This window comes from Lontra canadensis, unplaced genomic scaffold (genome assembly GCF_010015895.1).
Source record: "Lontra canadensis isolate GAN:19392208 unplaced genomic scaffold, GSC_riverotter_1.0 scaffold23, whole genome shotgun sequence".
NCBI lineage: Eukaryota > Metazoa > Chordata > Mammalia > Carnivora > Mustelidae > Lontra > Lontra canadensis.
In genome coordinates, this window is record NW_022631017.1 from 2,666,172 (window position 1) to 2,691,317 (window position 25,146).

General features: G+C 42.9%; 1 protein-coding gene across 3 annotated transcripts in view; it reads left to right on the plus strand.

Annotated features, from left to right (window-relative positions):
- RCAN2 (regulator of calcineurin 2) overlaps positions 1–25,146 on the plus strand; it is a 264,074-nt gene that overhangs the window by 13,363 nt on the left and 225,565 nt on the right. The window contains exon 1 of one of the 3 annotated variants that reach the window (XM_032862011.1): positions 1,658–1,675. The exons of the other annotated variants lie outside the window; for them this stretch is intronic. The gene's annotated coding sequence lies outside the window, so the exon portion shown is untranslated. Of the gene's footprint in view, positions 1–1,657; positions 1,676–25,146 lie in introns of those variants that run through there. 3 annotated transcript variants of the gene reach the window in all.

Below are 25,146 nucleotides of genomic sequence, written 5' to 3' on the forward strand. Positions count from 1 at the left end.
TAAAGATTTTATTTACTTATTTGAGAGAGAATGAACAGAGGGGAGGGACAAAAGGAGAGGGAGGAGCAGACTCCTCACTGAGCAAGGAGCCCGACTCTGGACTGGACCCTGGGATCATGACCTGAGCAGAAGGCAGATACTTAGCCAACTGAGCCTCCCAGGTGCCCCTGAGATACTGGTATGCAGTCTTCATAGTATCCTGCTCATTGCTAAGGCCATTCATAGACCTCTTTTCTTATCCTATAATTGGTGGTGGCTTATTTTTAATATACTAATACCATTACGAGGTTATTCCTCATGCCGCAGACCTTCTGTCAGTCTTGTCTGCTGTCAGTCATGTCATTGTAAATGCTGCCAAATTCCTTTTCCTAATTACAAATTGACTTTTTTTTATGGCTGTTTATTAGTGAACCCCAGGAGACCAATAATAATCATTGAGACAGGGCTGCTAGAGACCAGATATTATTTGTTCAATTTCCTAGTCTAATAAATAATGAACCACTAAGCTGTTTATAAATAAATCAAAAGTCCTTATAATAAATAACAAGCAGTTGCCTACAATTTGCAGATATAGAATGTTATAGAAAGGCTACACATAATAATAATCAGGATAAGAACCGTTTTACTAATGAGAACTAATTTAGAGCACATTGCAAACTGTATAAAATTATAGGTGGACATTCTCCTGTTTCTGTCTCTTAAAATTGTCATCCTTCAGGTTCCTTCTTTTCTGGATTTCCCCAAGCCCTGAGCCCTCCTTAAAGGAGCCACTGGTTTTTTTTTTTTTTGGTTTTTTTTTTTTTGAACCTGTATTTATGGCATATACATGGGCTAATCTTTATATCTCACTCACTCATATATTCATTCATTCATTCATCCATTCCCTCATATATTTCATTCATTTACTCACACCTACTATGCACCAGGTCTGTGCCTACTGGGGGATGAAAGCCAGTTGGGCAGAGTCCTTGTCGTCAGTGAAGCTAGAGTCCGGTAGACTCGCAGCTTACTTGTTTACCTAGACCTCTGCTGGACACTCAGTACCCGGAGGCTGAACTGCCTCAACTCCTTGTTGCTGTGACCCCCCGCTGTCCTCGCCACAGCGTGCCTGTGGTGGGCACTCAGTCAGTGGTAAAATGAACCGGTCATTAAATCCATCCTAAATAGTTCAGAAGCACAAGATTAATGATTCCAGCACCTTCCAGAGTCTTTAAAGCCTTTGTTCTCCTCACATAATTGCTAACTGTAAAAAAAAGGAACTCCAAAGATAAGTGTGTCTGCTTTTACTTGGTGTCTCAAAAGGCCTCTTCTCAGAAAGTGGTCTGGGGTTGCGCCCCCCTTCCATCCCGAAGCCCAGGGATGGCCGGTAGGGTGTCTGGACCTCCCACAGGCAGACCTCATAAGGGTTTCTGTCTTGAATTATTTTGAAATGCTTCTGTTGTGGTAAGACAGTGTGTTCTTCCCCCACCCCCTCTTTTCTTTGTGAGGCTGGGGTGTGTGACTAAACAGAAATAATTGTGGCTATTGAGTACCTGTTAAGCAGCAGGCATGGGGCTAAGCACTTTCCACATGTTATCTCTTTACAGCCCTGAGAGCTATGCTCTGTTTTTATCCCTATTTTACTCTGAGGGGACTGAGGCTGGGGAAGTGGACTGCCATGCCTAAGGGCTTGCAGGTAAACCCGTGCTGGCTCCAGGTCTACACCAGAGGCCCTTCCACCTCTGCGGCCCATCAGTGCTTGCCACAGTGAGGCCTGTGGAGGCATTCGTGGGGGAGGGGCATTGGCCTTCTGCATGGGAATGTTTAAATTTTGGGGGGTGTTATATTTCTCTGATAATCCGAAAGAAGGTTAGCCTATTTTGGATCATCCCGAAGACCGTCTTTTAATGAGTAACAGTGACATGTGATTTTGGTGCCTGAATTTATGTTGTTATGTCCAGTCACGTTGGTGTCAAGACCATTTCAGTTGCTTTGGGCTTATAGGAATGAACTGGTGGGCTTCTGCCATTTGCCTGACGGGAAGGCACGTGATGGTGTGGAGCTCTAGTTAGTTTTGTGGGAAATGAAGAGACGTGGGAGGAGAGTCGTACTTCAGGGTGGGTGTTGGGAGCCTTCAGAACTTCAGATCATCCACGTTACCATACTTAGTACGGGTCACGGTGAGGGTGCAGGGTTATCTTAGCAAAACAACGTCACCTGAATATCACTTCAATGTTGTTCATTTGAACTGGATTTTTTTTTTTTTAAGTTTCCTTTGTATTTCGTTAGAACATTTAGTTGGAATGTGATGATTTCAGAGGAATTGAAACCATAAGAACTCAGTTTTCTGTTTGGACACATTTAGGTATTATCACAGTAGGAATGTTGTAGGTCAAAATTGGGACGGAGGCAGTATATATATTTTGTCCTATAAAAAGTGGTTTGTACATTTGTCCGATCTGAACTGACTGAACTCCTCTGCAATCCGTGGTGAAAACTTCCTAAAACAATGCTCGTCCACCCACCAGGGGTCTGGCCTTTAAGCGGGGGGAGGCAAAGGAAATTGATATTTCCTTTTGACTTGTTCATGGTATCTGGGAAGGTTAAGGTCTGACCTTAGAAGAAATTCTCCCTTACTGCGGTCCTCCTCTGACCCGCCCTATCACTCAAGGTGCCTTTATGTTCTTTGTTACTCTTTGTCCTGACTCAGATAACTGACAGCTGTATCTGCCCATCACCTCCCGTTACCTTTTCTCAGCACCTCCATGAGGACTGGTGAATGCAAGCTACGAAATAGTCCCAGCCCCACCTAAGCAGAGAAGATAAGGACAGCGTGTTGAGATCTAAAAGGCTTCTGGTTCGAAAGGGCTTTCATTCTGTCCAATATTATTACATTCGTTGCTTTTTTGGGTAAAGAAAAGGAAAGCCCTGTTAAATGACACTCAGAGAGGCGGTCACATGTGACAGTGTGTTTCTCCTGAGCTCTTTAGTATTGTTTCCGATGAATCCCAGCTAAGATTTTTGGAGCCCTGAAACGGGCCCGTAGGTTGTGATGCAAAGAGAGGAGAGGTTCATTTTACAGCATGAGGGCGTGCAGCACGGCTTGTGGGCTGAGGTCTGGGAAGCTGGGCAGTAAATGCTGACATAAGAGCAAAGCCAACCTTGGGGAGGTTTGGGGGGCCTTTAAAAGAGAAGGCATTTTTTTTTCTGTATTCAATTTATTGTCCTCCTATGTAAAATTTTAATACGGTTTCCCTATTTTAATAAAACATGTAGACAAGTGTCAGACACCTTGAAGTGGCCAGTTAGTATTTGTGACTACTATTACCACACTCCTTTACTATACCCTGACAGCCTGCATGGTACAGAGAGAGCGTTGCAAGGTGCAGAGTGAGGAAATCAGAGGGGCTGGGCTTTTGTCCTGGGTTGGCTGTGGTTTCCCTATGAGAGACGGAGCCTTCCCTTCCCCACTTTGGCCTCGGATATCTAGTTTATACCATGAAGGAGTTGGACAAATTTACAACCAAAGTTCCTGCCAGCTCTTTCATCATTCGTATGTTCTTGTCCTGGTAACAGCTTATTACAGTGTCCTTAGAACCTGCATTTCATTATTGAGAATGGCCATTTGTTACTTTTTTTTTTTTTTTTTTTTTAAAGCTCATCTTCAAATGCAGGGCTCTTCTTAGGCAGGGGCTATGGAAATTCTTGCTTTGGTCATCTTAATTTGGTCATACCTAGCTTTCCAGGATGTCATTAGCAAGAACTTGAACGAAAAGTTCATCAAATATTTCCACGTGTTTGGAGTTAGCCATTAAACGGTAGGGGCTGTGGCCACCCTTTCTCCAACGTTATTTTTAACTGTACTGTCTTCTGCAAGGGTACTTTCATTGTAAAGATGGCAAGATGGAGGGGTCCTCAATCTTAGCCAAGTCTTCAGCTGACCCTGGGGAGAAAAGGAAAGCACTGATTTTGTAGGAATCATTAACTTTACCTTCTTTTTATACCTTGCATCTCTTTTCAGTAGATAATATTTACATTACTAGGTAACACCTGTCTAGCTTTTATTATGTGCAGTGTGTTAAGACTTTTACCTGTGACATGACTTTGATCATTGCAGTATCTCTATCCATTTTGGACTGATGAAGAAACTGAGGCCTGAGGAGGTTGACTAACTTCCCCGAAGTCACACAGCTGATCAGTGGCTCAACTGGTATTCTTAGCCAAGCAGTGGTGCGCCAGCATCTATGGTTTTAACACTATTTGACACTCGCTTTTATATGTATTACCCAAAAATGTCATGGACTCAGTTTTACTGTTTCTATGAATTGAGCCTTAAAGAGCTTACCAGCAATTTTATCCTAAGAAGGATCAGAATTTTTGCCTCTACTTTCCCATTTTTGACTTCTTACGCTAGTAAGTAAGCTATTAGGAACCCAAAGAGTTCTTACAACATTCAATTCTGGGGTTGTAGAGGGGAGAAAGGAGGACTCTGTGGAAGTAGAGATGCTACTGAGCACTTAATGTAGCTAACACTTTCTTTTGCTTTCTTCCTGCTTAATACTTTCATGTCTTTAGTGCCACAGAGGCCTGACCAGTCACTCAATACAGCTGAACTGGAGGTCAAGCCAAAGGACCTCACCACCTCCAGGAGCCTTACAACCTGTGAGGGCTGCTGCCATGTTCTATGACTCACCATTGTGTCTACTATGCCTGAGCACCTTGCACTTAAGAAGCCCTCGTGAAATACTGTTGAATGTTTTGGATCGATTAGATAACATTGTAATTACATTACTACCAGTATTCACTGTGTTGTTTTCTACCTAATCATCCAGCAGAAATCTTTCATAAACTTTATGGATTATTTCTTTTAGTTGCATGCCATGTACATGGCCATGTGTGAAATATATGTATATATATTTGTATTTTTAAAATTTATTTTTATTTCTTTTCTCATTATATTAAGGTTTGAGAGATCTTCATCCTAGTCTTGATTCTGCTATTCTGGCTGTGAGACATTGGGCAAGCCATTTATTTAACCACTCCGAGCCTGAGTTTGCTACTCTGTAAAATATGAATTGTGATAACTGCCCTGTGATCTCATGAGGACAGATAGGTTTGGGGCTGACAGATGAAAAACATTAGTATTTTCGGCATCACCCACCAGTGCTTCCTCATTATCTAGTCCTGACTCCCTGACTCCTTAATGGTGTCACCTTGCCCATCTGCCTATTTTTTCTTTGGTTCCAATTTTTAAAAAGGAGCCCATGAGCACACCTGTTAGACTAACATTGAAAAAGTAAGAGAGAAAGAAGACTCTTTTGGTGACTGAGGACATCCCCACTGGACTCTGAAAGCCAGGACAGCACAGATCTTGGTTGTTCATTTTGCTTTGTTGTGTTCCTCAGGAGCCCGGTAGACCTTCAGTTTTCGTTTGTTGAATGAATAAGCATAAACCTGCACCCCCCTGTGTTGGCTCACGGCATCAAACAGCCAACCTGCTCTGTACCAGAGCAGAAACAGCAATCATCAGCAGACGCTGGCGAGTATAGCATTTCAGCAATTCTTTTTGCATAATTGAGAAAACTAACCAGAGTGGAGGGAGAGAAGTGATTCCAGCAAAATCAATATTAAGTAAATAAGTAAATAAAGAAATAAGTCAAGATTGAATTCCCGTTGTTTTTCCTGTTTATAGAGAAGTGAAGCCTTGAAAATCATCCTTAACTTCCCTTCAAGTAGATTGACCCTGGAGAAATAAGGTGGGAATAGCAACCTGCTCTCATCTCCTATAAATAAATAAATAAATAATCAATCAAATAAAATCAAATCACTCCCACCCAACCTCCCTGGACTTAGCAATTCGCTACCTGCCTGCGGTTAAAGATAAGCCACCGATATTTACTGACAAGGAGTTAGCCTGGGCTGAAAATGACTTTTAAACTACCAGAAGTATGCTCCAATGAGTGTTTTTTGAAAAATGGCCAAGAGATGCTTCTATGACATCCTGTCCATGCTTGCTCCTGATTTCTGTAGAATTAGTAGAAGATAAAATGCAACTGTTACAGGGCTTCCTCTTAACTAATAGCCATAGAATCCTAAAATAGGGTCCTCAGTTATGTGCAGAATGTCTTACCTTCAACCTGATTTCCAGGTGATCAGTTATTACCAAGTGCTTATTGACCTCCCTCTAGGACATGTGCTAGCTGCGGAGGGTGAAGTGTGGGTCCAAGTTATGTTCTTTCCATGGTCAGAAGGGGCCTCTTCCTGTTGGAATGTGAAGTGAAGCTGAGATAAAAGAACTTTTTCGATCCAAGCTGGTTGGGGGTTAATAATGCCAGGGCCAAGGAGGAAATGCTCAAGTCAAGAATGATACTGTATTCTTAGGCAGGTTTTGATGTTACTCAACCCTGAACAACACTGATTCCTGTCAGGGCTTTCTGGGGATTTTTTTTTAAATTGCTATAACATCAGCTTCAATGAAAGAAAGGATTTTCGGGTATTTACCTGGGCCAAGAGGAAACATTTCCAAAGCTTCTGGGAGATTCTTATTCAGAGAAACAGGAGAGTCATTTTAATCTGGTTATTTGTCAGCAATTGAACAAAACACCTAAACAAATCCTTGGAAATCCCCACCAGTGCCTGAAAGAACACCCTGCTTTACAGAAAAAAAGAAAAAACAAGCATTCAAGCCATAAGACAGATATGTTCCCCTAGAGAAAAACAAGCCTGGACTTTCTCCTAAGGATACAGTGGGACTTTGGCATATCATATCTGGAAAGAAAATTCTATACCTTTTGCTGCCTGTTTTCCTTTCCCAGCTACTCAACTTCTTTATCTTGTACAATTTATTTTTTGTTCCTCTTTTTTGTGGCTGTCCTTTTAAAGGTCATGGAACCCCTAATCTGGAAACCAAGGTTACTTCTTGGTCTTTGGCTTCCCCTTGTGTGTAGCATGAATAGCACTGACCATTCTTCCCTTCCTGAAACTCATCCCTTTGCTTCTGTGAGGTTTTTTAAAAAAGGTTTCCGGATTCCCCACCTTATCCATCTCCATCCATTTCTCTTTTCAAACCTACCATTGCTTACTGTAGTAGTCAGGTCAGGCTGCCAAAACAAAACACCACAGACCGAGTGGCTTAACAGTAGAAATTTATTTCTCACAGTTTCGGAGGCTGAGAAGTCCAAGGTGAAGGTGCAGGCTGGTTCTTTCTTGGTTGAGAGCTCTCTTCCCGGCGTGCAGACAGCTGCCTTCTCACTGTGTCTTTCCAAGGCCTCCTCTTTGTAGCTGTGTGGAGAGAAAGAGAGAGAAATCTTCCTCTTCCTCTTCCTATAAAGTGACCAGTCCTATCAGATTAGGGCCTCATCCTTATGACCCCAGTTAACTTTAATTTTCTTCTAAAGAGCCCTTTTACAAATAATGTCACGTATTGGGGGTTAGGCTTCAATATGGAGGGGGAGACATAATTCAGTCCATGGCATTCTGCTCCTGGTCCCCAAAATCCATGTTCCTCTCACATGCAAACTACATTCACTCCACCCCAGTAGCCCCCAAAGGCTTAACTCATTTGAGCATCAACTCTAAAGTCTAAAATCCAAAGTCTCATCTAAATCAGATATGGGTGAGACTGGAGCTCGAGTCATCTTGAGGGAGAATTCCTCACCAGCTGCGAGCTTGTGAAATTAGACAAGTTAGGTGTTTTTAAAGTATAGTGGTAGGACAGGCATAGGTTAAACATTCCCATCTCAAAAGGGAGAAACCGGAAGAAAGACGATGGGTCCCAAGCAAGTCTAAAACATAACAAGGCAAACTCCATGAGATCTTAAGGCTCAAGAATGATTGTCTTTGGTTCTGCCCTGCAGGCATCAACCCCTCTGCGAGGCCTCCCCCATGGGGCTCTGTGCCCAGGTCTAGTCCTCTAAAGCCAAGGAGGAAGAAGCCCTGTCCTTGGGCCAGAGGTGGGACTGGCAGCCCTATGATCTTGGAATCATCTTTGAAGTCTTTCTTTCCTTTTCTTGAAGGATAAAGCACGCTCATTCCATTCATGATTGTTTATATATTCTATACAAAGCTTGGGGTGCCTGGGTGGCTCCAGTCATTAAGCCTTGCCTTTGACTCAGGCCATGATCCCAGGGTCCTGAGATCGAGCCCCATATTGGGCTCCCTGCTCAACGGGGAACCTGCTTCTCCCTCTCCCACTCCCCCTGCTTGTGTTCCCTCCCTCTCTGTCTGTCTCTCTTTCTCTGTCAAATAAATAAAATCTTAAAAACAAAACAAAACAAAAAACAAAGATGGAAGATTTCTTTCTAGCTCTCCTCTTTCGGAGCTATCACTGAAATCGCCTTTAACATCCACATTTCTACCAGGAGTCCTTTCTTGGCAGTCACACCTTTTCTACCATGCACCTTAAAACTTTTCCAGCCCTCATTCAGTACCCAGTTCCAAAGCCGCTTTCATCGTTTAAGGTATTTGTTACAGCAGCACTCCATTCTGAGTCCCTGAATCTGCAGTAGTCTGAGTGGGCTGCCGTAACAAAATACCATAGTCTGAGCAGCTTAAACAAGAGAGATGTATTTCTCTGCTTGCTGGAGGAAGTCGAAGACCAAGGTGTCAGTCAGTTGGGTGCCTGGTGCGGACTCCCATCCTGCCTTGCAGACAGCTGCCTTCTTGTTGTGTTCTATGATAGCTTCTCTGTGTGTGCTCTTACTCTTCTCATAAAGCCAGGAATCCTATCAGTTGGGAGCCCCACCCTTATGACTTCTTTTAACCTTGATTACCTCCTAAAGGCCCCATCTCCAAATAGAGCCGAAGTGGGGTCTAGGGCTTAACATATGAATTTGGAGAACAGAGAGCCCCGTTTAGTCCCAGACACTTCTTGCAGAATCCTATTGATAGCTGCTTCGGGCCACTTCCAGCCATATACCCCTCTCACCCTTGGGAATTGTGTTCAGATGAGTATCTCATATAGTACTCTGCTGCTTCAACAACATTCCCCACCTCTGGCTTTTACCAATCAGCAGGATGCAGATTTTATGTCTGCAATGTACATGACAAGATGGCCTTACCCCTACCTTTCTCCCATGCTTGAGTCTAGACTGCTGTAATTTTCTGAATATTCCTGGAGCTCTCCCTCTCCCAGGCATTTGCTCAAGATTTTCCTTCAGCCTAGAGTGTTCTCCGTCTCTTCCCACTCTCCTTCCCCTGCCCTTTCCCTAGATGTCTGCTGCCTCCTCACTCTCTATTCCCTAATACTGCCTGCTTCTAAGTCATTTTCGGATTCTCCCCTCCATCTGGATCCCTGCCTCCTTTGAAACCCAGAGCACTGGCTGCTTATTCCTATCTTCTGATACTTACCTCATCTCATTGCTCCCTCAATCCCGGGTCTGCGTGTCCGTGTGGTATCAAGGTGACTCTCCTTTCCACCTGCTCATGAGTGAGTCTTTCTGTCCAACTTCAAATCATCTAAGGGATCTTTGTGCACAGTAGGTTCTCAATACATAATCTTAAAGGAGGCATATGCAAGGTTATATGTAATAGCCAAAAGTTAAAATAGTATCTCTGTTTTATAAATTCATTCTCATTCTTTTCACGAGGAGTTATGTAAACAGTGCTCATAAAGATGGACTTTACAGCAGAAAATAGTTTACCTCTCTTGGATATCTTAAATAAATTATTCAGACCTGAGTGGTAACCAGCAGTCTTTCATTATCTACTGTAAAAATATTTCAGTGATTGATCGGATATTATCAGGTGAAAAAAAATCCCGTGTTAGTTTTATTAGCACCACACTCTAACCAACTGAGCCAACCGGCCAGCTCCCATGTTAGTTTTAGATAACCTGTGGTTTCATGTTGAAAATATTACTGAAGCCATACCCAGGCTGAGCCTATAGAGCACTAGCCCTGTCAGTGATGGGCATGATATTGTCCTGTGATTACTATAGGTTCCTGGTGGTCACATGGATGAATCCAGATCATTAGAATTCTGAGATCTTATTGGTGACTTACAAATTATAGTTTGTCATTAAAAATAATAAAGGGAGGGGCACCTGGGTGGTTCATTCACCTGGGTGTCTGCCTTTGGCTCAGGTCATGATTCCAGGGTCCTGGGATCAAGCCCAGCATAGAGCTCCCTGCTCACTGGGGAGTCTGTTTCTCCCTCTGCCTGCTACTTCCCCTGCTTATTCTCTCTCTCTCTCTGGTGTGTGCATGCGTGGGTGTGCCTACACATGTGCTCTCTCTGTCAAATGAATAAGATCTTAAAAAAAGAGAATAAAGAGAAGAAAAAAATAGCAGAAGCAGCCAGTTAATTTAGTTCACAAGACATTGAGTGTCTATTGTATACTGGGTATTGAGATTTAGGACTCTGTGTGTGTAACATAATCCTTGCCATTGAGAAGCTATAGAGTAGGGTCATAATTGATCTTAGTGAATCAAACTGTACCATAAGGTGTTGCTTATAGGAGAAGAAAGGAGAAGAATCATGGGTATACTTTAGGAATTTCCACATTAATGGGAAAAGACATAAATGTATATGTGCATTTAAATATGGTTTATAGCAACAGAATGCACGCATGCATATAATCAAATTGTCCTAAAGCATGATGGCTGATTGTTCAGAACTTGAAGCCTAGGGAAATCATATTGTCATTTAAGCAAAAACCTCAGACTTGAAGCTTGATACTCTTAGGCAGCCCTGATGCTAGTTCTGTGAATACTTTCCTTCTCTCTGAGCTGCTAAAAGCCACACGTGGTAGTTCTACTCTGGATATAAATATCTGATTACATCAGAAGAATGGTCCTCCTGTACCTTCCTTTTCACATTGATTTGGGTAATTCATTTGGGAGAGTCTTCTGGATTCCTTCTTCTTTCAAGGAGGCCTGTGTGTCTTGGAGTGGGCTAACACGAGGTTAAGTTTTGATTTCCCCATTCATTCGAGAGATTCTAGTGATTCCCAGCTAGGTTTTTTAGATACAGCCCAGCATTTGCAGACTTCATTGGAAAGAAGGCAATTAAAACAGTTACAGGACTTGGGGCGCCTGGGTGGCTCCGTGGGTTAAAGCCTCTGCCTTCCGCTTGGGTCATGATTTCAGGGTTCTGGGATGGAGCCCCACATCGGGCTCTCTGCTCAGTGGGGAGCCTGCTTCCTCCTTTCTCTCTGCCTGCCTCTCTGCCTACTTGTGATCTCTCTCTCTGTCAAATAAATAAATAAAATCTTTAAAACATTAAAAAAGGGGGCGCCTGGGTGACTCCGTGGGTTAAAGCCTCTACCTTCAGCTCAGGTCATGATCCCAGGTCCTGGGATCGAGCCCTGCATCAGGCTCTCTGCTCAGTAGGGAGCCTGCTTCCTCCTCTTTCTCTGCCTGCTTCTCTGCCTACTTGTGATCTCTGTCTGTCAAATAAATAAATAAAATCTTTAAAAAAATAATTAAAAAAAGACAGTTACGGGACAGCTAGATTAGGGCTTTGATGGAGAAATACAGTATGACAGGGAATTCATCTTGGAGTTAAAAATTTTCAGTGGCCCGTTTGTTGCCTGGGTGAGTACGGGGGGTGGGGGAGTGAGGAGAGGCAAGGATTAAACTAAGACAGGAGCTACAAAGCGACTATCTCTGGACTTTGTTAGCTACTGTTGGGTATCTAAAATATAGCTATAGGTCACAGAATGTTGCTGTGAAAAGAAGGTGCCCATATATCCACTTTTAGAATTTATATGATGCTTTTATGTTAGGAGGCACCTACCACCTTTTAAAATGTAGGTTTCTATTGGGTTGTTTGGAATTTGAAAAGTATTTTCTTGGAGGAATGTCAGAAGTTATGACCAGGTGCCCCAGGCTGGCTAGTCCAAAAGGCTATTGTGTGCATGATGTATTTGATAAAAAATACCAGATTTTTGGTTTTTAGAAACTTAGAAACTGTCTATGTTGTGGCAGGAAAATGTTCAGAATTCCATGTTGGAATGCAAGCAAGTGAATTTTTTTCCTCTAGCCTTCATGGGGACAAGATTTCCTTTTTCCCACCCCCCTTGTTACTATGCAACATGAGGAGGAATTCTACCAGGTCCAGGGCCCAGGGACTTGGGATTGGTGCTCTAGTAGAAGTAGAGGCTGGCTGGTGCGGAAAAGTGTATATGATTATTGATTGTTGAAGGAGGTTCTCAGCAGTATTTTAAGTTCTTTACATATATTATCTCATCAAATTATTGCAACACACCCAGGAGATGCTACCATTGTGATTCCTGTAAGATGCTGGTGTGTTCCAGGACTCAGACTTTGGACTTCCTCTCTCTCTAAACCCCCTTGTCCAGTCCTATGGCTTTAAGTATCATGTATGCTATTCCCCCTCCTCACTGAATTCTAGACTCAGCACTAACTGCTCATCACTGAGATGAAGATAGGAATCTTCTCCTTAAAAGTCCCAATGTGAACTTCCACAGTCTTCTCCCTCTTCATAAATTGCAGCTTCATGCTTCTAGGTGCTAAGGTCAACACTGTGGCTTTATCCTTGAATCTTCCCCTGCTCCATATCCAGTCCATCAGCAAATAATGCTAGTGCATTAAAACTATCTGGAATCCTATTGCCTCTTGCTATTTCAACTACTACCTGTCTGGTGTCTACTACCATTATCTCCTGTCTGAATTCCTGGCAGTAGATTCCTAATCGCCCTTGCTCTCTTGGTCTACTCTCCAAAGAGCAGCTAGAGAAATTATTTGTAAACATAAGTCGATTCATGAACTCCTTTATTCAAAATCCCTGGAGTAAAAAGCCAAGTCCTCTCCAAGGCCTTGTACTAGCAAGAGTAGCACATGTCCTGGCCTCCTGCTTTCCCTCTGGACTCATTTCCCGCCACCCTCCCTTCCTCACCATACTTCAGCTACAGAAGCCTCCCACCTGTTCCCCAAACACACCCAGTCCCCCAGCTGTGGGCCTTTTCCCCCCTTCCCTGCTGGCCTCTTTTACCTGCTTGGTCCTTCTTCTAGATACCAACAGGGCTCACCCACTTCCATCTTCCCCAGAGACAGAGTCCTGACATCTCTCCGTAAAATATATGAAATAACAGGGGGCCTGTACTAATCTGCTGCCCAGGTTTTAATAGACTGGGGGAGTCCTCTGAAAGGTATCTGTGTCTGATGGTGTGGAGGGTGATAGCACCAGGAAGGAGGGGAACAGACAGCTGTGCATGTGGCAGCCAAACTTTCCTCTCCCCATGTCCATGTGAAGGTCAAGCCATCTTTAAGTGATCATTACACTAGTTTTCTTTTCCCCTCATGTGATGTACTTCCTATGTCCTTTTAAAAATACCCATTCACTGCGTACATTTTAATTTAATTTAATTTAATTTTTATTTTTATCTTATTTTAAGAGAGAGAGAGAGAGTACACACACAGGTGTGCATGAACTGCAAGGGAGGGGTAGAGGGAAAGGGAGAGAAAGAATCTTAAGCAGGATCCGCACCCAGCAGGGAGCCCAGCACAGGCCCGATCCCATGACCCCGAGATCATGACCTGAGCCAAAATCAACAGTCAGATGCTTAACTGACTGAGCCACCCAGACGTCCCCACTGAATACATTTTTAGTGCTTTATGTTTAGTGTTTGAGGCAATTGTACATTAGAAATAAAAAAAAATATATATCAAGGTTCTGTTTGGAAGAAGGGAAAACCCAGTTCTAAGAAATGGAGGAGATGAGAAAGTACGTGAACTGGTGGAGAGAAGGAAAATGAAGGATTGTCTGGGTTGGTGGAACAAATATTTTTGGGCATCTGCTCTGTGACAGACACTGTCACCAAAAAGGCAAAACTATTAGGTAGCTATAAAAAGAGACAAACTGCAATGGTTTCTCAAAAAGCCACACTAGCCTAAAATAATGTCTCTCATCTTTCCTACTTCCCCTGTACTGAGTTAGGCTGTAAGGATCCAGTGGGGTCTTTGACCATCTTAATAAGAAGCTTTGACATCTTGATGAGAAGCTTCAAATTTGTTGGCTGTTTTCTAGTTAAACATGTGGAGTGGTTCTGGGATTAGCTAGAAGAGCAGGAAGTTGAAGGGGCCCTAGTGTTCTACCCTGATATAGAGAGCTTCCAAAGCCATGCTGGAATGCTTGGCAGTCCCCTCAGACTGTTCTAGTTGTACTTGTCTGGAGTCTGCAGGCTACAGTGGTGAATTTGCCATTTATTTTCCTGATGGCTGCCATGATGACTTCTGCTCATTAAAGGTACAAGGCTTTCCATCTGCTCTTTTGGACAAGTAGAGAGATGATGTTCATCCTCCTCCCACTTCATTTCTTATTTTCCTTTTTGTACTTTCAAGTTTTTATTTGAGTTCCAGTTAGTTCCCACTTCATTTCAAGCATGGCCTTTGGCATAGGGCCCCGTAGAGGCCTTACGGTGTAGAGCAAAGATGGCCACCAGTTCTTAAAAGGTATATCGAATGATTAATCCACGACCTGTGTCTTCCACTGATTCAGTGTCTCTCCCTAAACCTTCTCTTGGTCTCCACCAGAGACCTTCCTGCCAATACAGGTTCTGTCCTGTATCCTCTGTGAGCCCGGCCCCCAATTGGTTGTTGGCAGAGTGAGAGATGGGGTGGGCCGGCCGCTCAAAGTAACTGGTCCCAGTTGCAGCAGGCCAGAAAGGACTTTAATGAAGGTTTTGGTTTGTTTTTTTCCTAAGCTAGAATCTGGGTCAGCTCTGTCTTGTAAACAACACATGGCACCAGAAGTGGGGGACTAATTTTGGATCCTCCTGAATTGTGAGTTTCTGACAATGTGGAGGACACTTGCCAGCCTGTGTTGGCTTCTCCAGTTGGGGCCCTGGGTTGAACAGGCCGAGGGCAGGCCGCTGCATCTAGAAAGGAGAAGATATTCTCTGCTGTGCAATGCAGCGGTCCCGTCAGGATTAGCTCCTGTAGGAACCTAATAGATACTGCGCTTGTAAGCTTGAAAGAGGGAGAGGGGAGAGGGAAGAAGAACGAACATTTTCAACCAAAAAGGTATAAAAAGGAAAGGATTTTAAAAGTGACCCGAAGCTGTTAGGGCTGCGACTTACCTTCAGATCAGGACTGAATTGGTAAATGTGCCAGCAGTGAATGGTAAGAAAGGGACGGTGGGAACACACAACCTGAATTGAGCGTGGCAGGAGACCATGAACACCTGAGACTCAGGAAGTCCCTCAGTTGAGAAAGTGGCAATCAAAGGTGAACAAAGCCCTGGGACATCTATTAGGACAGGGAGGTAGGGGGGAGGGGGGAGGGGCCGAATGATCGGGAGAATAGCATAGCCGTAGCTCTGGGTGGAGGCTGGGGTGTTTCATTCCTTTCGTCTTGCCAGCGAGACAGCGGATTGGGAGCAATGGGTGCCAGGCATTACAGGAAAAAGCAAGCATGCTCAACATATGGGAGGAGATGTAAAAACGTCAATAAATGGGCTCCCTTTGCCAAATGTTGTAAATAACAACGCATGTACAGAGGGGCAAGCAGGGCAAGCGCTGAGAGGAGGCGCTGGGCAACCCTTCCAGGGTGCATGGCTGGTGTTGGGGGGCCTCCAGCAGGTGGGGGAGAACTTCTCTGTGAAGGACCCTGGAGCCTGATTGAGCACTGGTGGCATTTTTAGCTGAGTTAGAGAAGGGTGCTGAAGGGAAAGAGAATGGCAAGTGACACTTTGCAGTCTGCAGCAGGGAACATGTATTAGCAAGCTAAATACACGGGCTGAGAAATTCCAGCAAAGTCCTAATTCTTGCTCTTAAAGTTCTTTCAAACCCTGGGTCTAACACAAAGTGTGCCTTCCTTGGAAATTAAACAATTATCTGAGAACAGGTAAGCAGTTAGAGTTGCAACGAACTGTTAATACAATTAATAAGCGCAGGCCGGTGGTCGTAGCAAATGCTGGCATTTCCTGAGTGATGATAGCGGCTGTCTCTGGCCTAGTTTCTTCACCAGCATGATCTCACTTGAACCTCTCAATAGCCTTCTCCCCGCCCCCCCCCCCCCCCCCCCCCGCCCCAAAGAGAGAGAGAGAGAGAGACAAACCAAGAAACAAACTCTTAGTTATAGAGAACAAACTGATGGTTACCAGAGAGGAGGTGGGTGGGCAGATGGGAGAAATAGGGGATGGGGATTATGGAGTGCACTTACTATAATGAAAAAATAATTGAAAAAAAAAAAGAAACTTTTTTTTTGGAAGATTTTATTTATTTATTTGACAGAGATCACAAGTAGGCAGAGAGGCAGGCAGTGAGAGAGAGGAGGAAGCAGGCTCTCCGAGCAGAGAGCCCAATGCGGGGCTCGATCCCAGGACCCTGAGATCATCACCTGAGCTGAAGGCAGAGGCTCAACCCTCTGAGCCACCCAGGTGCCCCAAAAAAGAAGCTCTTAATAGTCCCGATTTACAGCTCTGGAAACTGAGGCTTTGTGAGTGAAACCAGCTTGCCTAAAATCACCAAGTAAAATGGCTGTGGAAGGAGGATTCAGACCCAGACCACAGAGCCCAGCCACCACCACCAGTCAGCAGTGGATGGAGGGCTGGGGTTTGAACCCGGGTCTATCTGACTTCTGAGTTCTTGGATTTCTTACCATAGAAGCACAGCCTCTTCTAAAGACCTGAAAACAATAGAATACTCACCCAAAATTTGGGTATTTGGGAGTGGAGGAAGGGTGTGTTTAGTCCCTATAATAACCCTATGAAGTTGGTGCTCTTACGGTCCCCGTACTGCATACACTGCCCAGAGATGTTCAGTAACATGCCCCAAGGTCACATAGTGAGAAAGTAGCAGTGCCAGGATTCGGACCTGACAGACCAACTCCAAAGCCCACCCTTTGCTTTCCTCTATACTCTGTGTCTTTCTGTGTGAGGAGACTGATGACTCTAGGAAGGAGAAGATGACATCATGTGAGAGACAGTTAAGGAGTTGTTCTGTTGAGGACTAAGGTGGCCAATACTAAAAACTGTTAATGTTTCTTGAACCCTCACAGTGTGTCCCAGTCATTGTTCTAAATGCTTTATTTGTGTTAGCTAGGAAATCCTCAAACTGGCACCCTAACGGATACCATCCTGTTCCTCAGTGTTAAAGCAGAATAATTCAACTAAGTAAATTTGAAGATCTAATTGGCTTTATTAAGCGATTCATGCCTTGGGCAGCCTCCCATCTAACAAGTAGAGGAGAGCTCCAAAGAGTTGTACAACATGGCAGGTATTTATGGGAAGGAGGGTGGGACAAGAAAGTTATTAGCCACAGGATGAATAGGATTGTTTCAGGCAAGATCACCTTCCTCTTCCTGGGTGGCCATATCTTCCATTGGGGTGGTCGGGTTTGGAGAGGGCCCATGGGACAGGTTACCATAGGTGCTGCTCAGAAAATTCCCGAGTAACTGGTTAAGACCTCATCTCGGGGGGAGGTTGAAACTACAGTTAGCTTAGTATTAAGCCCACGTTTGTTGACTTGGCCTTGGCATAAGGGATGCCAGTTTGGGCACCTCGGTTTACTTTTTAACGCTACTTTATGGATAAGGAAACTGAACCCAGAGACACGAAGTTACTTTCCAAGGACAGGCAGCTAGTATGTTGGGAAGCTGAGAATCACATTCAGAACTTGAACTCCATTCAGTTCAAGAAAGGCCACCTTCCAAGGATGGTGTCCTGTTTAGCAGCTCCTGGGGTTATCGAGGTGGGGGAGACCCAGCCGCCCCTGCCCTCAACAGCGAGGGGGGAGTAAGACAAAGGAAGTGTCTCGAGAGGTGGGACAAACACAAGACAATGGGGTCTGTCAGGGATGGTCTCATCTCGTGCACTGGGGCTCAGAGTGGGGTCTGAAGGCAGCAGCCCCAGAAATGACTTCAGCATGAGTGGCATGGTGCTAGGTGGGGCTGGGGGCTGGCAGGTGCAAAGCTGAGACGTGAGGAAAGCTCAAGGAAGTTGTTGAGGGTCACCCAGTAAAGGAGCCGTCAATAACTGATGCTGTTGTGGTCATTACTGATGAGCTGGAACTTAGTGCAGAGACTAGGACTTTCCTTCTCTGTGCTACGGAGAGAGTAGATACATTTGGATAGGAAGACTGTCATCTTCTTGTGGGGGTCCTGGTTTGCTGGGCCAAAGAATGGTTTTTATTGAATTTGATAGATCTTAGGGCGTTACGGAAGGTTTTTAACGTGGAGGTGCCATGGACATTTAGCTGTATTTGAGGGGAAAAAAATAGCATATTGTGTGCTGGGCACAGAAATAAAGATATTTGTCTCTCTCTCCCTCATTCTTTGCCCTCTTGCATTAAAAAGAGCTTACAATCAAGCTGATTGTCCTCTGCTAATCTGATCAGAGAGAGTGCTACCTGTCTCCTTGGCCTCCTCATGAATTCGGAGCAGCTCTGTATCCCTCCCCCCGCCCCTCTGTGCAGTCTTCCAGTCTGCCTTTTCTTTCTCACTTAGAAGGTCTGCACAGCTCTGACCCTTCTTGGCTGGATTTTCTCGGCGGCGGGGTGCCCCATCTCTCCATCTCTGCTCTAGATCCTTCTCACTGTGTTTCTCCCCAGTGCTCTGAAAGCAGAAGGCGAAAGATGACAGGATAAATCGGACTTTTTAGCTACCATAGCAACCTTCACCTGCTTTGCTGCTCACTTTTGAAGTGTTATCCTCCTGTGAAAAGTTATTTTGCATATAATTGCTAGGCTCATCGAGAGGCTTGGGGCTTTCTTTAAGCTTCTTCTGACAGCAATAATGAAAGGACTGTTTTCTGCCTCCACACGGAGCTCAAGAATACGTAGCCGTGATGGTGCACACACATTGTTGCTCATTCCCCTTTCACTCTTCCTCTTCTTAAAAAACAAACAAACAAACAAACAAACAAACACAGTGGCAAATACAAATACAAAGAAATGGTACATATGGTAAGAAATAGTAAATCTGTGGCTGCATCATGCAGGCTGATTTGACCTGTCATTTACAAATGCCTCAGGTTTAAATGCTTAAATCATGTTCTGTTGAAGTTAACCTATGAAATGTTTAGATGACTACCCAGTTATGAAGGCTGTGCTTGATCTCTTCGCTTGATCCCAGGAACCTCTCTCTCCATCGCTTCCTGTTGTGTACTGTGCTCCCGATGGCTGAGCCATGTACTCCCCACTATAGTTCCTTTGCCCTCTGGTTTGCAGTTGGGTTTGGCCAATGGAAGGTGCCAGCAGGTCATAGAAAGAGAGCAAGATGGGGATAGTGATCCCTCTGTTTCCCTCTTTGTGGTGCCACTGTGGATGGGCTATACCCCTCAACCGAAGATGTGTCAGGGGTCGTCTGCTTGTGCTCCCTGGTGTGTCCCCGTTCTGAAAACCCCTCCCCGCTTCCCACCTCTTGAGGTCTAGGGATAGTGCTAACCCAGGGTTTTGAAATAACCTTTTGTGGTTTCCTTATATCCCGCCTGCACTTCTGCAAACAGCTGCTTTATCAAACTCTTTTCAAATGATCCCAGTTTGAGCGTGCCATCTGTTTCCTACTGGGACCTTGACTAATACAATGACCAAAGCTCTTCTCTTTTGGGTGGTTATGTTCTAATTATTGCTTTTTTTCTTTAATCTATGGCTCATTGTAGGTCATTCTTTGTACAAATATATTTTTCTCGTCGTTAAGAACAGCCTCCTCAGTCCTCCAACCGTTCATAAAAGGTGGTGTTTTCTCTACTTAACTCTTCCCCCACAACAAGCCTATTTGAAACCCATTTTCTTGATGATCTCAGTGTTGTGGGAGTGGAATAAAAATTCCTTATCTCCTTATTCCATCTGACCCTGAGTAAATTTGAGATTCTTCTTTCCCTTTTTATTTTGTCCATTGGAAGAATATTCAGGATGTGCACATCTTCCTGGGAGACCACAGGCATTAAAACCCTGCATGCATATTATTCTGGTCAAGTATGTACACCCATTACTCCTGTAGAATCCAGTACAAAAGGAGATGATGGAAACAACTCCCCCTCCTCTCCAATTTCATGAAGATTCATAAGAAGCTGCTTCCTAGGGGAATTGAGTTAATTGAATTATTTTCCTGTGGGAGCTTAAGGTAGAACAGCGGTGCCAGAACATGTCCTAGAGGGAGCCATGACTGAGGAATGTGGATAATTTCCTTTGAAAACCATGAGTGGAAACTGCATGTTCCTGATTTCTTTCAGGACTGATCCCAAATGGTATCAAGAATAGCATGAAGTTCATGGAACTCAGCAGGTATGAAAATTCTGTCGCTGAATTAAATAGGTCCCATTATATTTCAGAAAGTGCTCTAATGGATTTCTATGGAGCAGAGCCTAAGAATATCATGTCTCTCCTTTGTATGTCAGGATGGCTGGGATGGTTTGTTGTTACTAATATTATACTTCAGTCTCCCTTTAAGATGGACAAAAATGAACAAAAGGCCTGGTGTATCCCTAAGAAGGTCTAGATATTAAAATACCAAACGGCATCGAAAAGACTTTACCCATTTGGCCAGGCCAAAAATGATAGCTGAGGATATGATTTAATTTAAAATGATTATTGTTTTTCATATAAAAGTTTTCTTCTAATAAGCTTGTTTTTGTCCAGCTATTGTCAAAGAATCAATTTTAGAGTTGAAGCGATTTTAAACACTGTAAAACGTTGAGTCTTCTATTCTTTAAAAATTTGAACTGGATTCATTTAACCTTATAGTCAACTTAAAGAGTAGCTGTAGACATTTCTTCTCTATTAACACAACATTGGATTCTTAGTTGTTATCCTTAGTCCACTTGGCATTGTCATTCTTAAGGTCCTCCCAACCAACAAAACTCCCATAATCCTTTGACTTGTTTTTCAACCAAAATTGAACTTAAAGTCAAAGTGAATTATTCATTAATCATTTCCAGCTATTCTCTTTCCTTATTTATCCTGCTCAGCTGGCCATAACATGGTATTGAGGCATTTCTTCCCCCTGTTTATTGCTCTTATTGCAAAAAGTCTTACATTCCTGTTCTTCATTTAAAAAACAGACAAGTTAAATCTTTAACATTCTTTTGTCTAAGGAAAAATAAACCCAATGTAAGTTGCTTTTTTTTTTAAAGTCTAGCTCATTTTTTCCCCCTTCGTGGGTCATTATTTACTATCTAAATAATTCTCACTTTCTGGTTTGAATAACCTGGAAAATGAAAAACATAGGCAGATGTGAGTATCTAATTAAAGGTTTTAACACCAGAGAAAACTTTTGCTAAAGGTTATAAATTTCCCTTTCTTGAGCATCGTTAAACCCAGAGATAAATAGTTTCCTCTTCTGTGTATTTTCTTCTAATCGTGAAAAGATAAAAATTTCCAGGTGAGAAGAGATATAGAAATGCAGCCAGCTAGCCAGGCCCCTGGTCTTCGGATTCCCTCTGACATCCCACCGGATGTTTGTCCCTTGCTCTGTGGAACCGACTCATTGCCTGTCACTCATACAAGACACGAGGCAGGACATTTCGGTTTCAGCCCGAATTGTTGAAAGATCCATGGCACCTTTCATGAAGATGAATTCTTTCTCCCTGCTTTGACTTCTTTCTTAGCACCTTACACTAAAATTCTATTTCCTCTTTCAGAAGTTGATGGCAACTGTGACTTCACTCAAGACTCCTTTTCCTATGCTTTACGAGGCTGTGTCTTCCCATGCCCCTCTTTTTCAGATGACATGACTTTTGGCCCTTGGATGACCCTAAATAATGCCCTGAGAAAGACTTCTAGTTTTTCTGTAATGAGTGGTACTCAGAATTGGCTGTGATGTTCTCTCCATGTTGAGGGGACTCAAGATGAGATTATTACCACCCTAGCCCTTCCAAGGGCTGATTTTACTTGATAGTGAAGCTCGTATGAATATGAGCATCTCCATGGAGGTTTAAAATCTGGTTTTGTTTTTGTTTTTTTATGGGTTTTTTTTTTTTTTTTGTCTTGGCTCTCTGCTGTTCTCATGGGATTATTTGGAATTACCCCTCCTTTTATATCCAGACTTATATAAGACTTTTTTTTTTTAAGATTTTATTTATTAGAAAGAGAGAGAGCACTCACAAGCAAGGGGAGGGGCAGAGGGAGAGGGAGAGCAGACTCCCCAATGAGCAGGGAGCCTGACGTGGGGCGTGATCATGACCTGAGATGAAAGCAGCCACTCAACTGATTGAGCCACTCAGGCACCCCGAAATCCTATGAGCAAATGCATGGCTCTCCATTTGCATGAGATATGTCCTATTCCCAGAAAGGTGGAATTTTTCTGGAATTCTGAATTCAGAAATATCTCTCTCATGCATGTTGATAACACTGTGACAGTAATGATATCCAACAGAGTCAGCTGCCTTTATGAAGTCCCTTCTCCGGGGTTCAGGTGTACCAAGTAAGTGTTTGCAGGGAATGAAAAGTAGGGGTTTTGGAAAACTTCATTCCTTGTGTAGAAACCCGGCAATAAATTATTCTTGTTTATTGAGGGAAAATTTATTCCCTTATTTGCGCAACAAACATTTATTCATTTGCTAACTCTTTGATACTGAATGGGCATCTTTAAGTTTCTGGGGACTACTCTTCATAGAAGGAGCTGTACCGTCTTCATTTCAAGTCTTTAAATGTTTAATTAGTAAGTGCTATAAGGTTATCTGAGGATTTTGGATAAAATCATTTTCACATTGTAGCAAAATAGTGAAATAGTTGAAAATCTTCCTGTCTTCATGCTTCCTCCTTCATTAAAATGAGTCAAATTCAAGCATTTATTATTCTCATTGCTACTCACTCTCTAGGATTATAACCATTATTGTGTTGTTAGTGGTGTTTGGGGGGGACAGCATTGCTTTTTTTCTATTTTCATTGCTCTCTCTTGTATTATGGTCATTATTTCCTTCTTCTGGAGTCATCAGCCACACTCAAACCAAATATTGGAGCAGCATCTCTACTGATTTCTCATTTTAATGATATGGGCTTAGCCCTCATAGACATTCATGTGTCCCTACACTTAACAGTAGTGGATGGCAAGCACCTCAATAGGGCCAGGTTCCTCTGCCATTGCCTTGCTCTGGGTGAGCTGAGAAGGAGTAATAAATAGCTTTAATTCACATATTATTTTGGAGGCTTTGAAAGACAGACGTTCATGTGCTTCATCTCATTGGACGTTCACAGAAGACCGTAAAATAGACAAAGTCACATTCTTTCTCCATTTTGCTGATGTGAAAACCACAGTCCAGAAAGCATGCAACATTGAGAAGGGGTGGAACCCACGCGTGCCCCTTCCAGCAGGTTATAAAGATGTGTCTTCTCTGCATATGAAGAAGTTTTCAGGTTCTTTCAGGAGACCATTTATATTTTAATAGTGGATAGTAGGTTTCCAGATGCACATGATGATGGAAATTTATGTTTTCTAAGTGTCAAATAACAGAAGAATGGTTAAGTAAATTATGACCGATCTGTACAGTGGGATACTATGTGTCCATTAAAATTAGTGTTTTCAAAGAATATATAATGTTACAGGAAATTGCTCTTGATTATATCAATGTTTTGAAAAAGAAGTGGGATACGAAACAGCAGGATCCCAATTTTGTTTAGAAATTACACATGTGAAAAAGCACTAGAACTAAATGTACTAAACTCTTAATACAGTTTTCTCTAGATAGTAGGATGATTGTTTGCTTTTATTTTCTTTGTAAAGTCCCTTTCTGAATTTTTCAGTTTTTTTTCTTCAGTGAACTTGTATAATTAAAAAAATATATTATTTTAATTATTCCCTGCACTTTTTTCATTTTAGCTAGAGGAATCCTTTGAGTGGTTCTTGCTATCTTCCATTTATAAAATTCCATCTTATAAATCTAACCTTAACATGGAAGTCAGCAGGTTGTTTTCAGTGTTAGTGGATACATGTGAAGTAAATATTATTTGTTTATATATTTTAAGACCACTAGAACTCACTGGTTTGTCTGTTATTTTTTTGAAGATGACTCTTTTTTACATGATTCCTTAATTCCGTCAAACATCCTTTTGAGGTCTTTCTAGATGAACCGGGCTGAAGATTCACGGATGAAGACCGGTCAGTCTCTCTTCTCAAGGGGCTCCCAGTCTGGTTTGAGATGTGGGTTAGTAAAGCAGTAAGCAGGTGCAGGGTGACCCCTGGGAGAAGGCTGTGCGGGGTGCTCAGCGCGTGCAGAGGAAGGAGGTCATGTTCACAGGCCATGGGGGAGGTTGGGAAACCCTCCCACGGAGGTGTCTGGAGCTGAAAGCGGCTCTTTTTTGGATGACCAACCTCAGGTTTAGAAATGAGGATGATACATGTAAAGCTTCTTTTGCTATGCAGACAGCTGTTGCTTTGAAGTTGTTTTACAATAGTTCAGGGTTTTGAAATGAGTTTAAAGATAAACTAGTTCTTTTGGGCTGTATCAGACCTTGACATTTCTTTTTAGGAGTTCTTTTGGTGTTGAGAGCTTCCCTTTATTTCTGTTTGCTTGTGTTTGCTAAAGGTTAGCGGTAATACCAAAGAGTAAGTCTTGCCCTGAGATTATCGTGATGTCGTGTTCTTACCCTACTTTATATTACTTATCCTTTTATGTAGTGGTGAATGCTGATGTTGATCAGTTCTTCCATTTCTCTTTTATTGCCCTGCATCTTCCTCCTCTGCAGAGGAAGGGAGGCAGAGAGATGTTTTTGTTCTCCTTTTATAAAGATAAACTGAGTCATCGAATGATTGATGGACTTCTCCAGGTTACTGCTGACTCAGTAATGGGACTGGAAAGAGAAATCAGGGTTCCTTTGTTCAAAGCTCTGACTTCTAAAATATTTCTCCATATAAGTAGAATAGGTTGTTTGCCAAAAATGCATTCACCTTTTAAATCTTTACTGAAAGTAATGAGCTTAAAATAAAGTCTCATGAGATAATCGTATTGTTACAGCTTAGAACAGAAGTTAAGGCTATTTGAGTAGATTAAAATGAGCCCCGAGTAAGGCTTAATATTCTGTCTATTTAATTAATTTGTTCAACAATGGATTTTTATTTCTTTCAGAAAAAGAGTAATTGAAACATCCTCGGAAAACATTTAGGAACATTTTGGGATCAATTTTGATTAATTTAAAAATTTTAAATAAGAGGGACGGGATTAAAAATAGAATCAGGGGGTGCCTGGGTGGCTCAGCTGGTTAAGCCACTGCCTTCGGCTCAGCTCATGATCCCGGGGTCCTGGGATCCAGTCCTGCATCAGGCTCTCTGC